Source organism: Tenrec ecaudatus, chromosome 5 (genome assembly GCF_050624435.1).
Source record: "Tenrec ecaudatus isolate mTenEca1 chromosome 5, mTenEca1.hap1, whole genome shotgun sequence".
NCBI classification, from domain to species: domain Eukaryota; kingdom Metazoa; phylum Chordata; class Mammalia; order Afrosoricida; family Tenrecidae; genus Tenrec; species Tenrec ecaudatus.
Genome location: NC_134534.1, coordinates 52,846,332 through 52,862,768, shown reverse-complemented (window position 1 = coordinate 52,862,768; position 16,437 = coordinate 52,846,332). Strand labels below are relative to the sequence as shown.

The window sequence follows — 16,437 nt, the reverse complement described above, 5'->3', positions numbered from 1 at the left end:
GGAAGTGTTTAAGAACTAGAGGAAGGTTGTGAGCTTCCTTATTGCTACACTGAACCCTGAGTGACTCATCTCCTCCCCACTCCCCCTCTGCAAGGGATGTCCAGTTGTCTACAGATGGGCATTGGGTCCACATCGGGCATTCCCCTAATCACGATGATATGATTTCTTTTCCCCCGCATTTGGTGCTTGATACCTGTTTTCCTCAGCCCTTCATGATCACACATGTTGGTATGCTGCTTCCATGTGGGCTTTGTTGCTTCTGGGCTAGATGGCTGCTTGTTTACTTTCAAGCCTTTAAGGCCCCAGATGCTATATCTCTCAATAGCTGGGCACCATCAGCCTTCTTCACCACACTTACTTATGCACACATTTGTTTTCAGTGTTTATGTGGGGGAAGGTATCAATCACACAATGATAATTTTGTTCTTTGGTGTCTGCTACCTGATCCCTTCATCACCTCGTGATCGCACAGGCTTGTGTGCTTCTTCTCTGTGGACTTTGTTGCTTCTGAGCTAGATGGCCGCTTGTTTGCCTTCAAGCCTTTAAGACCCAAGATGCTATATCTTTTGATAGCTGGGCACCATCAGCTTTCTTCACCATGTTTGCTTATGCACATGTTTGTCTTCGGCAATCATGTCAGGAAGGTGGGCATCATGGAATGACTGTTTAGCTGAGCAAGGTGCTCTTGTATTAAGGGAGTGCATGTGAGGAGGCCCAATGTCCACCTGCTACCCTACTACTGAACCTATAAATATATGTGGGTCTATTACCACCATAATAATAAATATATTTACATATTCTCATGTCTGTAGTTAGGCCTCTATGTATGCCCTTTGCCTCCTACTCCTTTCCTCTATTTCCTTACACTTTCCTCCTGTCCCACTACCATGTTCAGCCTTCATTCTGGTTTCAGTAATTCCTCTCAGCTACCTTGCTCTTGGTCACTCCCTACCAGACCTCCCATCCCCTCCCTCCACTGGTTTTGAACCACTTGCAGTTTCCTTGTCCCTGGGTTTAAGATGATGATAGAAACATTATCTTTTTCATTCTAAGTAAATTGATAGAAAAGAAATCTTTTGTATTACCAGGGAGCTTTAAATACACTGGAAAAACCCCATTAGTTTATATTTATATTTTAGTTAAAACCAATTAATTCCAAATTATTTGATCATGTCATATATGAAACGCAAGTTTTTATGTAGAAGCAACATATTCCCCTGGAAATGAAATAATTGATGCACTTATAGAATAACTTTTACAACTAAAGTGTAATCTTGAATTCCATGTTTCATTAACTAATGGATTTTTTTTACAATGGCAATGATGTATGACTGCTGTTTTTATTTATTTTTAATTTAAAAATACTTTTATATTGGGGGCTCTTATATGACTGCTGTTTTTAAATCAAAGTGGTTTATGGGGGAAAAACATCAAAGTGAAAGCCCGCATAAACTGAGAAGAACAGGATGATGTGAATTAATTGTTCCCCCTTTTATCAGAAAACATTCAGAAATGAATTGAACTAGACATCATAATTATAGATTCAGCAGCAGCTCATGCAAATGACCATCTCAAATGGATTCTGCTAGTGGTAAAGTTGCACGTACTTGCGAGAGGGCGAATCAGTAAATCAAACCTTCCTTCACATCCACCAAACACTACAAACAAGCACAAAAACATTAAGCTCCCTGTTACTGAGTCAATTCCTACTCACCCAGTATTCCTAAGACTGTAGGTTGAAGAAACCACCAGAGGGAATTGTTCGGTTTTATTTTATTTTTGGTTTGGTTACCGTCTCCGTAGGGGCACAGTTGACACTGGGACAGGAGCCTAATGGTGGCAGTGAAAGAAAGATGTGCTTGGCAATCTGCATCTTTAAAGGTTACAGTGAAACACAAACAAACCAACAACAACCACAACCTTTGGGAACAGTTCTAATCTGTCCTAAATGACTCACCATGAGCTGGATTGAACCTGAGGGCAATGGGTGTGGTCTGGGGTAGGAGTTTCACTTTAGGGAACCAGGACGCATGCTGTCCTGCTTTGTCTCTGAAGGTTTCAAGTACTGGAGTGGTCTTCTAACTGGATCCCTGGGATCCCTGATCCTATGCTAGAGGTTGGGCAATGGATGTAGGCTGAGCAGCATTATGGCGTGAGAATGAAACGTGGCCCTGGGACTTGATGAGTGTCTGGTAGAGGTCACTTGCTTGGATCTCCTCTCCCTTCACATGGCAAGGTTGTCCTTTGTCGTTTTCACATCATACATTCTTCCTAGACAAATCATGGCTGAGAAAGCCTGGGCTAGCAGCGTTAATTTGCTAATAGTGAAAAAGTCCTTCCTCCTCTTTCATTTTCTCCTATCCTTCCTCTCTTCCTCTTTCATTCCTTTCTCCTTCCCTAACTTCTATTCCTCCCCTTCTCTGGCAAACCTCTAGTGGAAGCGGTGAATGGTGAAGTGAAGATGATTCTAAGCGTGATAGATGCACACGCAATGAAGGGGAATGGCTGACCCACTGGCTGAATGAACAGATACGGTGTTCCAGTCAGTGGAACTCTGCAGAGCCTGTGTTCCTAGATTATCACAGTAAGGCCAAACAGGACAGGGTCAAGGTCTGCATAAATCCAGAGAGAGTAGAGAGGAATTTGATGATTTGGGCATGATATGTTCTGTGTGATGCTGACAGGATTTGTTGAGACTCAATTTTAAGAGACTTAGCAGGAAGAGGTTCAAATAAAGGACACGGAGTCCTATTGTTTTAGGAAGCAACTCCCCAAACTCGTAGCTAATGATCAACTGCTATGGACAAAGTCTTCAGTCTACTATTGTGTGTCAAGGAGCCATCTTCTCCTTTCCTCTTCAGAGAGATGTCAGCACAATCTTACTAGGCACTTTGATACGAGGTAGTTAGAAAAACAGAGGGTTGCTTTTCAAATCTTCACTCAAAGAATAAAATTCAGTCATAAAATTTAGTGGTACAGCTAACTCTGTTTCAGAAAGTATTTGCTTCTTTGGGCTCAAGAGAGGAAGCTTATTTTGTCCAGCTGCATTCTTCCACATATCTGTTCTTTCTGTTTCCCAGGGCTGCTGTCGACCCGGGGCTTCTGGCTCAGCAGGTCGCTTTGGCCCCAGGCTCAAGATAAGACCACATTACCCAGCTCGGGCCAGAGACAGGACTCCGGCTTGCTTAGCAGCTTGCCTGTCCTTGGATGTTCCTACAGTGACATCACTGAAGACGAGCTGCCTCACAGGAAGTGAGTAAGGAGGTGAGAATCCTCACTGAACCCGCTGATTTCCCCCAAATATGAGGAAGCTTGAGAGCCAGTAAATTTGAAGGCTCTCAGAAATGGATGGGAAAATACTCAAAAACAAAAAAGTCATATTTATTTTTGCCTACAATGCATGTAAATGTCAATGGTTGGGCCATTTATATAACATTTCAAAATGGAGAAGTAGAGACTCACTTTATGTTTTGCCCCTCAACCTTTAACATTTTAGAATAGTTTTGGATGTTGAGAAAAGTTGCAAAGATATTGCAGGTAGGTGCCCTGTAGCCCAGCCTCAGTTTCCCCCCTGATTCACCTGTTCAGTGCATGTATAGGAGCCCCTGGAGGTCTGCCTCTGATTGAGGTCTTTCTCCATCTTACTTTATTATTGTTGCTATTTTCGTATGTTTTTCTGTATGTGAAATCCAGGGTAGGTAAATCTAGAGAGAGGAACTGAAGTAATGATTTCTGGGGAGTAAGAGAGGGGAGGAAATGAGGAGTTCATGGCAGTGAGTACAAGAAAGAAGAAAATATTTTATTTAAAAATTAGTTGTAGTGATGATTGTACAGCTCTTCCTAATATGACAGAACTGTTGAATTTTATAGTGTGTGGATGATGTATCAATGAAACTTAAAAAACAAAACAAAACCAAAAAACAGTTCTGATCAAGTTTGGATGGGAGAACAGGGTATATTGACGAAGTTATGTAAGTTTGAGAGAAGATATTTGTAAAAGGGCATTTGTCTTCCAAATCAAACTCACTGGCATCAAGTTGATTCTGAGTCATAGCCACCCTGTAAGGACAGGGTAGAGTTGCCTTCATGGATTTCCAAGCCTAACTCTGTAAGGACAGGATTTCCAAGCCTAACTCTTCATGGGGCTAGAAAACCTCATCTTTCTCTGGTAGAGCAGTGGGTAGTTTGGAACTGCTGACCTTACCCAGTCCATCACCATTACACTACCATAGACATCCAAGTGATGGAGCCTACAGGGGGAAAAGTTATGAAAACATCTTACACACAACCAAACACCGGAAGGGAACAGATACTGGGTCTGAGGATTCAGCACCATCGTCTCTGGGGACACTAAGGTCAAGTGGCGCAGCCCACAAAGTCCACAGGGTCTGCTTCCTGCATTGGTCAGTAACAACTGGGCTCTAGTTTGAAAACTCATGAGCAGCCATTTAAGGTGCAGTTATTGGTCTCTCCTGGTGGAGAGGACAGAAAAGTGATGAAAATTGAAGATATACGGACACCATCAGTCCAATGGCTTACTGGACCCCAGGCACACAGCCTCCATAATCCTGAGACCAGGAAGGCTAGACGGAGACTAACTATCAGTCCCTGTTATTCCGAAAGGGATCACAACAGAAGATCTGTGATAGAGTGGGAGAAAAACAGTGGCATGAATCTCAAAGGTCATCAAACAGACTAGACCTGCTGGTTGGATAGAGACTACCATGTTAGTCACCCTCCTGGCTTGAAAACGAACTGCCTTCATGGCTCCATTTTCAGCCAAACAATAGCTCGGCCTGCAGTAGGAGCAATAACAATGGGGGGGGGTGTTGAACCTGTGCCTTAGAACAATAAACCACTTGAGATGGAAAAGTCCAGAGGGGTTAAGAAGTCGGATGAATAGAAACAGCAAACACAGGGAGGAAAGGGGTTATGAGATGCTTAATTGTGGCGCTTGTAGTCAATGAGATGAAACGAAATGTGTATGCATATTTATATGAGAAATCCATCTGCTCTGTATACCTTAACCCAATTCACAATTGAAAGAAATGCAAAAGAATACAACGAAGAAAGTCCGATGAAGCAGTTCTGCTTTGTCATGTAGTATTGTTTTGAGCAGATAGTAATTAACAACAGCTAATGCATCTAACAATGATACATTTGTTGCAAGTAATGAACAAATACGGATATCTTCTTACGAAGTCAAGGTCATACTAGATTAAAATTGTTTGAGTTTGACCTGTCTTTTTTAAGAGTGCCCATCTTGGCGAGCCAGCAGTCGTGTGTTGTCAAGTTGAGGCAACTCCTGGTGCCCTCGTGTGGGTCATTGTAGAACTCTGCTTTCCTGAGCTCTCCTGGTTCCTTCTTCATTTGCTTGCTCTTGGGTCTCAATACCATTTGAGAATGATGACATTGCATCGAATAATATAAACTAAAACTGGAAAATGACTTGAGCTTGGACTGACTTGGTTTAGCCCATGAGAGTGCATTCACGGGGTTTGATAGTAGGTTTCCACTCCACGGTGTAAAAAAGGCAGAGGAGACTGCTTGTGGTGTGGGTGCGAGACAGCTTTGGCCTCTCTCACGCCCGCCAGCTTGAAGGGAGGAAGTTTGTGGCCAACCCAGTGGAGGGCGAAGGGACAGTAGGAAGCGTGAGATCTGTAGCCCTGAAAATGCTCTCAGTCATGACCTGGTTTCGCTCTACCCAGGTCCCCTTTCATCCCATTTCACATAGCCCTACGTCAGAGGCTTATTTCCTCATCTGTCACAGGCTCTGTGCCCTCCCTGTTTCACGAGGTCCTCAGGGCCTGTCTGAGTGCTCTGGGGCTGCTGAAGCAAGGATGACTGACACCTGGGTGGTTGGACACAACACACGTTATCCTCTCCTTGGTTTGGAGACCCCCTCCTGAATAAAGCCCAGGGGTCTGCAGGCTCTGATTCCTTCTCAAGGCTACAGATCCTTCTTCGCCTCCCCCAGCTTCCAGTGGTTGCCGTGATCCTGGACGAGAGCTGCATCCCTTCAGTCTCCATGCCAGTCAGGAAGTCCCTCGGTCTTCTGTTCCCACAGACTGTTTTCTGGACTCCAGCTGTGCTCGGCTTCACTCAGCTTCCCAGACGCTCACCCTCCTGTACTCACTGAGGTGATGCCGGGCTGGAGATTTTTTAAATAGAAGAAGCCCATTTTGGAGCACGAGGGGACTGTTACTGAGGAGACAGGAATTGATTACAGTACCGTGTGGCTTCAGGAGCTCCGCGGGGTTTTCAGTGGCTGATCTGGGGGAGGGAAGCACTGGGCCTTTCTTGGGAGGTGCCTCTGGATGAACTTCTCGGTCTTTCATTTAGCAGCCAAGCGCTTCATCAACATGTGTCCGTGGGTTCCTGAGGACTGCAGTAGTTTCCCAAACGATCCTTGTTCTTCATGACCTTGATAGTTGACCTTGAGGAACAAATTTAATTTTTCAGACTTCTCCCTATAAGAAAACCAGCCCTGGGGGTGCATTGGTTACGTGCTCAGCTGAAAACGGAAAGCCAGTGGTGTCAAACCCACCGGCTGCTTTGTGGGTGGAAAAATGTGGCAGCCTGCTTCTGAAAAGACTCTAAGCTTCAAACACGATGGGCTGTTCAATGCTATCTGAATCAGAATCAACTCTACAACAGTATGTTTGATCTGTAACACATTTTCAAAGAGGTTTTTTGTTTGTTTGTTTTTGCATGCTGAAATTTCGTATTATGCACACTGTTCTGTAAATAAGTAGGAAGGAAGACAAACAAAACAAAGAAACATTCCTAAGGTAATTTGGAAAATGAAGTCCCCCTTACTGACCTCCTGCCATCCATCCTGTTCTTCCTGGACAGGTTTATGGTCTGGGTTGGGATGCCTACCTCTGCCTTGTTCCGTGATAAGTATGATCGACTGAAAGCCTCTAGGGCAGCCCTAGCCATTGATCACAGTGATGGGCATAAACAAGCCAGGCCCAAGTCAATCAATGTGTGATGCTTCTCTGGCCCTAAGGACTGGCTCTAGAGTGGGCATGTGGTTTAATCAGATGAATGCAAGAGCAGTTTTTGGTGGAGGGTTTCTTGGATTTAGTCTGACCTACTGCTATATGCTCTCTTCCTGTAGATTCTGTTGGACGCATGTGCAGCCTAGAGTGGGAGAGCCATTTTCATACATGAGAACAGTCTACGTAAGACAAAGGCCAAATACAAAGGAAAATGAGGCCAAGGGCGTCACAGGCAATGGAATGGACACTTTGAAGCTTCTTGTGCCTCAGCCAATCGACCTCCTTTACTGTTTAAGCCAGTTTCTGATGGATCTGGAGTAACCCTCACCAGAAAATACCCTAAATGGCAAATGCCTTAAATGTGGTCATTGTAATTCAGTTATCATTTGTCATCATTATTAATCAGAAATAATCATACCCATGATTCAATTTTTAAAAACTCTACCTTGAGTGGAATCTATATAGGATCATAAATTCATATTTGATAACTTTGGGGAAGATTTGTATTCAGCAGAAAAAACTATGTGAAATCATGTTTTCTTATGAGCATTTTCATCTTACATAAGGAAGCAGTGTAGCTAGTTCTCCAGCCACTGCAGCGCACAAGCTCAGAACAAGTTAACGCGTGTGGACTCTAATTTGAATTACCTGTATCTGCATTTTTAACACTAACTTATTATTGTGGTTTGGCCTGGTTTTATGTCTAAAGTGTGACTCAATGCCATTTTAGGGACTTTGTTTTACTTTGGCATAATTAAAGAACAATGTTCTTTGTAGACAATGATGAAAAACCAAGCAGTAAGTCGTTATTAGAGCCATCTCTATTCCTAGCACGGGGCTAATAGTCATCATAGTAAGAGGCATTAAGGGAGACTTCCACAAGAGGAGAGGGTTTGAGAAGGTGGCCGGCTGCCCTGCAGGTCTATGGAGGAATCCCCGCATTTGCTGGCAGAGCCAGTTCCGGCTGTAAGCAGACTCGAAGGAGAGGAACCCCGTTATTTTCATGTGGTCCTTGCTGGCCCAGGATCCCAGCTTTGAGGGAGGGACTTTCAAACACGAACTTTCGAGAAGAATACCCAATATCGGCTCCTAAAGTACATTCATGACCAAAATTTATCACGCTAATATACACAAGTTGGGAAGAATATGTTTAGCTCGGTTGAAAGACAAGCTGTCCCCAGCACTGCAGCTCCACACCGTTCTGCTATCGATCCTGGCTTGGTGAAGTGCGCCCAGTGCAGAGGACCCACTAGCAAATGACTGAGCCGAGCAGCGCAAGCCCAGGGAAGCCCAAGCCTGGAAGAAAACAGCTAGAGCGTGGACTAGACTGTATGCCAAGAATTAACATTTAACTTGATCCGATCATCAAGTATGCATCATGTCTGTTCTACCAAGATGTCTTCCGTTTCTAGCTTGCATTGAATGGACCCGGTCTTAGAAACATTACAGAATAAAAGCCTAGACATCTCCAGTCCTTTAGTGAATCAATGCACATTTGCAAATCTGTCTTGTCCTGATTCCCTGTTGTAAAGCACCAGCAGAGCCTAGAAGTGTCATCTGGATTGTTGGCAGATGTTTACAAGCAGTGGCCCCTCCTCTATTATTCGTTTCTCCCCCACCATGCTCTAAGGATGAAGCACCATGAATGAAAGTAGTCAGGGGTGCGAATGTTTATTTTATTTTTTGAAGTGGGGGGGAGATAGTTTTAATTTTATGGGTTCCCTTCCCCCTTTTTATGGTGATCTCATTGCACTGGTTACACAGAACTAACCAATTGTTCTTCAGAATACGCCCTCTAGCCAAGACTAACTTTATTTAGTCACTGTAGGTGGTCCTTGATTGTGGGAACCAAACTGGGAACATTAAACCAACATCACGGCCCTCACTAATACCTCTGTGAGTTTCCTGTCAAGTGAGACGTCTTCCTTTAAGAAAAAAGCTTGTGACCCTTTTGCATGGCTTGTCTGGACATGTGTGTAAGTCTCATGTTTTAGTAAAATATTTTTTTGTTATTCTAAAAAAAGGGATAAAGTATATATTTTACAAGTATAAAAGCAACTGGTTTTAAACATGTGTTCTCTCATTTGTAGTGAGGGAAAAAGTTAGCTGGGGAGATAAATCTTGACCTCATATCAAGTATGGATGGTCAATAGTTCAGATCAATGGAAGTTTTAATTGCACCCTGCTCTGAACGCACTTATATGCCTCATGGCTCTTGAGGTGGAAAGGAAAAGCTGACTTAAGTCGCTTTACAGACATTGCTCAATAATTAACACCTGCTCACAGGGGTTCAGAGCACACAGTAAGTGAGAGAAACTGTTATGATCACTAAACTGGATTCCACATGTCTGTTACAAGTAATGTTGACCGATTCTCAATATGTTCTCAAGTCCGTAGGATAGCCTTATAGTCACAACAGGGTACTCTGGTTTTCTTTTTTGGAATCTGCTGCTGCAGTTCATGGTCATTTAGTCGAAAGAGTTATAAAAAGTACAACTCCTTCCCATTCTCAGGCCCATAACCTCACTCACTGCCATAGAATTGATTTAGGCTCATAGCGACCCTGTAGGAACAGGTAGAATTGCCCCTGCAGGTATCCGAGAATGTAAATCCTTCTGAGAGTAAAAAGCCTCATCTTCCTCCCTAGGCTTGACTCTTGGTTTCCAACTGCTGGCCTCGCATTTAGCAGCTCAGCGCAAAACCCACTGTGAACCAGGGCTCCTTGAGGATTAATTCACGTTGATAAAATGTTAAATGATGCTGCATGCTTTAAATTGTTCAAGCTGACAATATAATATTAGTTTTAAAATATGAAAAATCGATTGTGCATATAATACAAGAGAGTAAGCTGTCCATATGATCCTTAGTTGTATTTGGGGTGGGTGGGCAGATACCATTTAACTAGTAAAACAAGAAGTCATATTTTACAAGAGGGTACGCCCCAAAAAGCTTGAAAATAGCTCAGCTGGACGGAACTTTCCTAGTATATATTTTTCCTGCCAGGTAATCATGGAGCAACTTGCTCTGAGTTAGAGGCCCCAGTGGTATCATCTGGGAAGGTTCTCTCTGGTCACAGTGAATTCTTTCGTAAAAGCAATTTCGCTCAAACATCATATTTTGTGATGGCTGATTTAAGAGAACAATGTGGGGCTTTCACTGGCCCTTCTTTTCAATAGTAGGTTATCAGGCCCTATTTTTGAGTCGGTCTGGATCTGAAACCTGTCTGGTATTTGAAATACCAGTGGCATGTATTCCAGCAGCACGGCAACCTGCGTGCCACCAGAGTGTGACAAGCTGTCAGAAAAGGGTTGGGAAGGATACTTTAAAAAATACTAGTCAATTTTACTGATTTTAAAGATACTGCAATTTTTATACAATTCAAAGATTTTTCAACATTCTGCAGCTGCTTGGATTCGCAGCTCAGCAAGTCATACATTATCCTGTACATAATTACCAGCAAGATTGGAATGATGCACTCATAGAAGGCACCATCATGCACTCATAGAAGGCACCACATTAGCAGAGAACAAAATACAGTAAAGACAATGTCACTGTACACAGCACAAAGAAAGGAAAGGGGCAGGCGGAGTGTGTTGAGTAGTCAGCCATTCCTGTTCTGAAGAGGAGCCAGTAGAAAAATCTTAGATATGGAGCTACTAGATCTGGTCTAATATTCAAGACCAAGGTTTTGAAGTTCTGTAGTATGTTATTAAGTTCATAAAAAATGGTTTCCTTCTGGGATATACATAAACTTGCTAAGATTTATGAGCACACACGCTGGTCACAGCAAGCAGATAAAATGCCCTCATCTCACCAACTGTTCTTTACTGGAAAAGATGCACTTTCCCCCTGTTGCCTCCTCTTGCAGACGTCAGTATTAATGCGTTCAGAGAACCCATGAGTGCATTTGGATGAGTGCATCACAAGTTTCTCTTGGTTTGTATTGCGGGGGGAGTCAAGGAGAAAAAGGCAGGCTTCCCCAATTGCACAAATTGCATTATTCGTGTTTCTAACATTACATTAATAGGTAGAAACAGTAATGCTTAAAACAAAATGTGCAGCAGAGGATTTTTTTTTTTAACTCAAAGGCCCCGAATTCAGTTGGGAATCTCCTTTTCAGTTCATTTTGTTGTAGACAGTTTAAGGTATGGTCATTTCTCAGTCCGCAATTCTCCAAGTCTAGATTTATAAGTTAGCAATGTGAATCCTGTTGTGGAATTGGGGAAATAATGTCCACCTCAATTTTACTGATAAACAAAGATGCTTCTCACATCAAAGAAATGACCAAAAAAGCTGTGTCACATTTCAAAGCCCCCCCCTCCCCAAATAGAGAATGAGAAAAGAACTACACTGAAAACAAAAATACGGGACGCTTCTCGGATTTGCATGTCATCCTTGCGCCGAGGCCATGTGAATCGTCTCTGTATCATTCCAATTTTAGTATATGTGCTGCCGAAGGAAGGATACCATTATGGGGATAAAGAATTCTCTTTGAAATCAGTTCAGACGTGCTGCCATAGATTGATTCAGGGTGACCGGGTCCCTATTGGCCAAGGTAGAACTGCCCTATAGGGATTCTGATGACAGAACCGGTATGGAAGGCACCCTGGTTGTGCGTGGGTTCAATGTTTGGCTCCGAACCAAAAGGTCAGTGTGTGAACCCACCAGCCAATACATAGGAGAGGGAGGTGGCAGTCCGCTTCCTTAAATATTACAACCTTGCAGACCCGATGGGGTAGATCTATTTCGTTTAGGTTTCGGGAATCTTTAATGGAAGTGGACACATTTTGCTCCCTCAGAGAGCCTTGCGAGTTTGAACCACTGATGGTTTGGTAGCACCAAGTGCTTAACCACTGCATGGTGAGAGCGCCTGGAAATTAGACAGATTCAGATAAAAACTAGTCTTCTTGTGAACGGCAAGCCGCCAGACAAGTTCCTTTGTGTGGTTTCTCTGAGAGAGGATGATGATTAACAGCTACCCACGGCATTGCTGTACACAATTAGGTAAGTGTCTCAGCACCGTGACGTTGAGTAAACACCCAATGGGAGGCTATTTTTATTGTTAGTGCCTGACTTGTTCCAAATAAAGCATTTAGAATAAGTGGAGAACACCGTAAGTAAAAAGGCATGACCATAAAATTATAGAAACACTATTAAACAAAATGATCGACATGTGACAATTTCTTGACATGATTCACTTAGTTCTCTGTGTGGTTGAAGGCAATGTTTCCATGTCTGCAACATTCCCCCGATGGATCCTGCACTCTTCAATGTCCACCTCTGTGGAACAGCAGCTTTGACAAGTTTGTGGATTCAATATCCAGTGTATGGAGGAAGTCTTCCCAATAGATTCTCGTAGGGTAGCCCTTGCTACCCTGGAGAAACGAGCAGATACGTTGTTGTCATGGGAAAACAAGCCTTGTGCAATTTTCCAACCTTTTATGTCTCAGTAATGCAACTTTCTCTTTTCTTAAAACTTTACACTAAGTCCTCTTTTGTATCCTGTGTTCTTGAGGAAAATCTCAAAAATTACCAGGTTGAATTCCCCGCCATCAGCAACAGTTGTCATAGTCTTCTGAGCAGACCTCTCTACCTTGAACTTAACAGAGTCAGCAGATTCTCTAGGGAGCCACTGTTTTAATTGCCCCCCCACCCTAACGAGACTAAGACAAGTCTATTATTGAGTGAGCGTATCTGCAGCCATCAATTGATCGCAGAGACATGTTTAAACACAGTTTGTTTGGAATAAATTCTTTTGAGTATGAGCTGCAATGCCAGTAACAATACTTTGGACTCACCCTCATAGGTGCTTTGGCATTGTTTCATGAATACTAACTTTAATAAGGAATTCTTGATTGGGGACCTATACCTCAGAGGCTGAAATGCATTCTCTTTGTCAAGCACCTGAAGTGAAGATACTTAACTGATTACTGAAAAAGAGAGGATAGGGGGTGAGTTTTCTTACCAAGAAGATGCTGGAAATAATGGCTAACCAACTTTCAGAAAGGTGGACAAGAGGCATATCTAGAGAAAGTACCAAAAATTTCCTCAGAAAACAGTTTTCCCTCTGCTCCAATGTGGTAATCAAGAATGACTGAGGCCACAACTGCAAACAATGTGGCCTAGAAAAAGTTCAAAACGAAAGTTATTGCTATGATTGATCAACAATGTAAGTTGCAAATCCTAACCTCAGGCCTGCGGTTTTGGTCCCATTTGAAAAGTGGTTGTCTTTGTTGTGTTCAGGAGACAGGATTAAAAGAGGGCATCTTTTGCATCCATTGATTTTGAGATACAAAAGGGATTAAGCAAGTGAGCAGGGCAGAGATAGGGAGCACAGGTGCCAAGCCAGAAACCAGGGAGAAGTTGAATAGACCAAGGAGCTTCCTCCAGAGCTGACAGAGTGTGTTTGAGAGCCAGCACCTCTCTGCGTGGGCGAAGGGCGACCTTGGACAGTGTAAGACATGACAACATAATAATAAGTTATAAAGTATCAAGGGTTCATGAGGGAGGGAGGGAAAAAGTGAGAAGCTGATACCAAGGGCTCAAGTAGAAAGAAAATATTTTGAGAAGGATGATGGCAAATGTACAAATATGCTTGACACAACGGATGTATGTATGGATTGTGATTAGAGTTGGATGAGCCCCTAATAAAATGATTTAAAAAAAAAAAGAGCCAGCACTCCTAGCTTCCTAACCTGGGTGAACATAAACATCTAGTTATTAAAAACCATCCAACTATGGTTGTTTGCCTTTAGGGTGCCACTAGATAATTCACTCAAAACTCATTGCTATTCCAACTTACTGTCAATTCCCATCCACTGCCTCGGTGCAGTTCTGAGATGGTATCTCTTCACAGGAGTAGACAGCCTTAGCTTTCTCCCATGGAGCAGACCCTATGCTCTATCACAATATTATTAAGATCGGAAGTTTTGATAAATCATTACACTCTTAAAAACATCATCCTCTATCATCTTCTTTCTAATTCGGTAAAGTCAATATTTACTTAATAAACGAGCTTCCACTTGACCACTGCTGCAGCTGCTCCTAGCCCAGTGGTTCTCAACCTTCCTATTGCCGCAACCCTTTAATACAGCTCATGTTGTGGTGACCCCCAACCATAAAATTGTTTACATTGCTACTTCATCACTGTAATTTTGCTACTGTTATGAATTGGGCGGCCCCTATGAAAGGGTTACTCGACCCCCTAAGGGTCATGACCCACAGGTTGAGAACCACTGTCCTATCCCGTTTGAATAGGCTTAATAAAAGCAAAGGTAGCAAACTGGTCAAGATAGCAAGTGATGCGAAGACTAGTCGAGCCGATTCACCAAAGTGAACAGGATCGCTACGATTTCCCATTTCTGGCGTTGCTTGCCAGCACCACGTCTACCCGGCAGAAGCGATTCATGCGACTCATCAACACGCAGTTCATTCACGCCGGTGAACGAGAGACAAGAGTTCTATTATGTGGCCAGCAAGGTTGACATCTCCTGGGAACTTTTAGAATGACAGATCCCAGGTTCTGTCCCAGACCTACCAAACTAGAGTCTGTGTTTTAACACGACCCCCAGGCGATACACGTGCACAATGTAGGGCGAGAGAAGCAGGCACCATTCAGTGTGGACCACAGAGCAGCATCTCCACTCCTGCTCTCATCCTCGCCACATCCCCTCCCTGTGCAGGGAAACCAGTGGGGCATCTGACGCGTCTCTCCCATGTACTCCTTACGGACCTCACTTGCATGTGACCTCACTGATTACAAGCGCTGGAAGACTAGAAGGGGCTCGGACACTTAACTGGAACGTCTCTTCCTGTGAACTAACTTCAACCATGAACTTGGCTTACTTCAGTGTGGTTGGTCACCAGATTGGGAATATTCTTCAATTCATTTTTCCGTGTCTAGTCTCTGTGCCTTGCTGGAAAACATGTCTTCTAAAAATTCCTCACAAAGCATATGTTGGCTAATACTAAGGTTTTCTTCCTTTAACAGAACAAATTTCTCCTTTATCAGCACTACTCCCATGTCTCCCCCTCTCCAAATTTCTTTTTTCCCTGATAAAAAGAAACTCATTTCTCTTACCTCCTCCTGGCAATTCGCTAGTGGACTCAGAAACTAAGACCAAGGAAACTGAGCTGACAAAGAGCACTTATGCCCAAATTTGTCTTAATGCCTGTTATTTGAAATCAAAGTGTTTTTTAAAGATGGGTTGTTTATTTCTGTATATCTCTGTCTAGGTGCCCTTGGATATTGATCAGACTCACCCCCTCCCCTGCCCCCACTCCTTGGGATCCTGCACAGGTCAGGAAAAATAGTGCCGCCTTCGTGGCTTTTCTGTACATTTCTGCTTCGCTTTTTCTCTTTGTCTTATCTCTTCATATTTCTCTACTCAAGCCAAGAAAAGTTAACTCTATATTAGTTTTTCACTGAGGGGGGAAATACGCTTGTCAATTATCTCATGGTCTTTGTAATTTCACTAAAGATTTAGAGGTGTCCCAGAGAAGATGGCATCTCACCTCACTGGCTCAGCCATCACACCCTGGCCCCAGAACTGCCCACCCAGCTCAAGTCTCCTCCTGTCCTGTAACAGCAATTGCTCTCCGGTGTGGAGCCCTGCCCGGTGCCGTAGCTGCCTGGTCCTCTTGCATGATCTTCCTCTATCTCCCAGTTCCTTTCAGGTGACTCCTTCCACACAGCTCTCTCTTTCCTCCTCTCTCAAATAGAGACAGGTACAGTTTCCTTCCTTTGTCCGACAGGCTAGAGATTTATGAGGCCCCTGTTCTAGCCCAGGTTGATTCCACATCCTGCCCGCGTTTCACTGAATAGTCCCTTTAGTTAGCTCTCTTGAAATTACCCAGTCTGTGCTTTGTCTCCAGGCAGAGCGCTAGCAGGCGAGGAGCTATACTCACTCAGTTGTTCTAGAGTCATGCCCAGAAACGGATGATTCACATCTGTACAGATGAAAAGGCTTTTGTAGGTAATAAACATCTAGCAAATACTAGCGTTCCTTGGTTTATTGAACCCGGTCTTCTTAAATTAATAATTAGACAATTCAAAGGTATGACGCATTCATTATTCATGTCACTGCCATCAAGACTTTAGGACTCATAGCGACCTAGAACAAAGCGCTGTGAGTTTCTGAGACTGTAATTCTTGACTGGAGTAGAAAGCCTCATCTTTCCCCTAGGGAGCAGCTGGTGGTTTCAAACTGCTCATCTTTTGGTTAGCAGCCCATACCTTACTCTGCCAGCAGGGCTCCTGTGAAAGGAGAGACGTCACGTTGAGGACATGCATATAGAAATACTTCCTCATGTGACAATTACTGGTGAAGAATATGGAAGTACCATGGACAGCCAGAAGAACAAACAAATCTGTCTTGGGAGAAGTACAGACAGGATGCTCTTGAGAGGCGAGGATGGCGAGACTTTGGACATG

General features: G+C 43.4%; 1 non-coding gene across 1 annotated transcript; it reads right to left on the bottom strand.

The window, feature by feature from the left end:
- Nucleotides 1–11,362: 11,362 nt before the first annotated feature.
- On the bottom strand, nucleotides 11,363–11,471 carry LOC142449509 (U6 spliceosomal RNA). The gene has a single exon (XR_012784667.1). It is a non-coding gene; the product is annotated as a U6 spliceosomal RNA (small nuclear RNA).
- Between the last annotated feature and the right edge of the window lie 4,966 nt (nucleotides 11,472–16,437).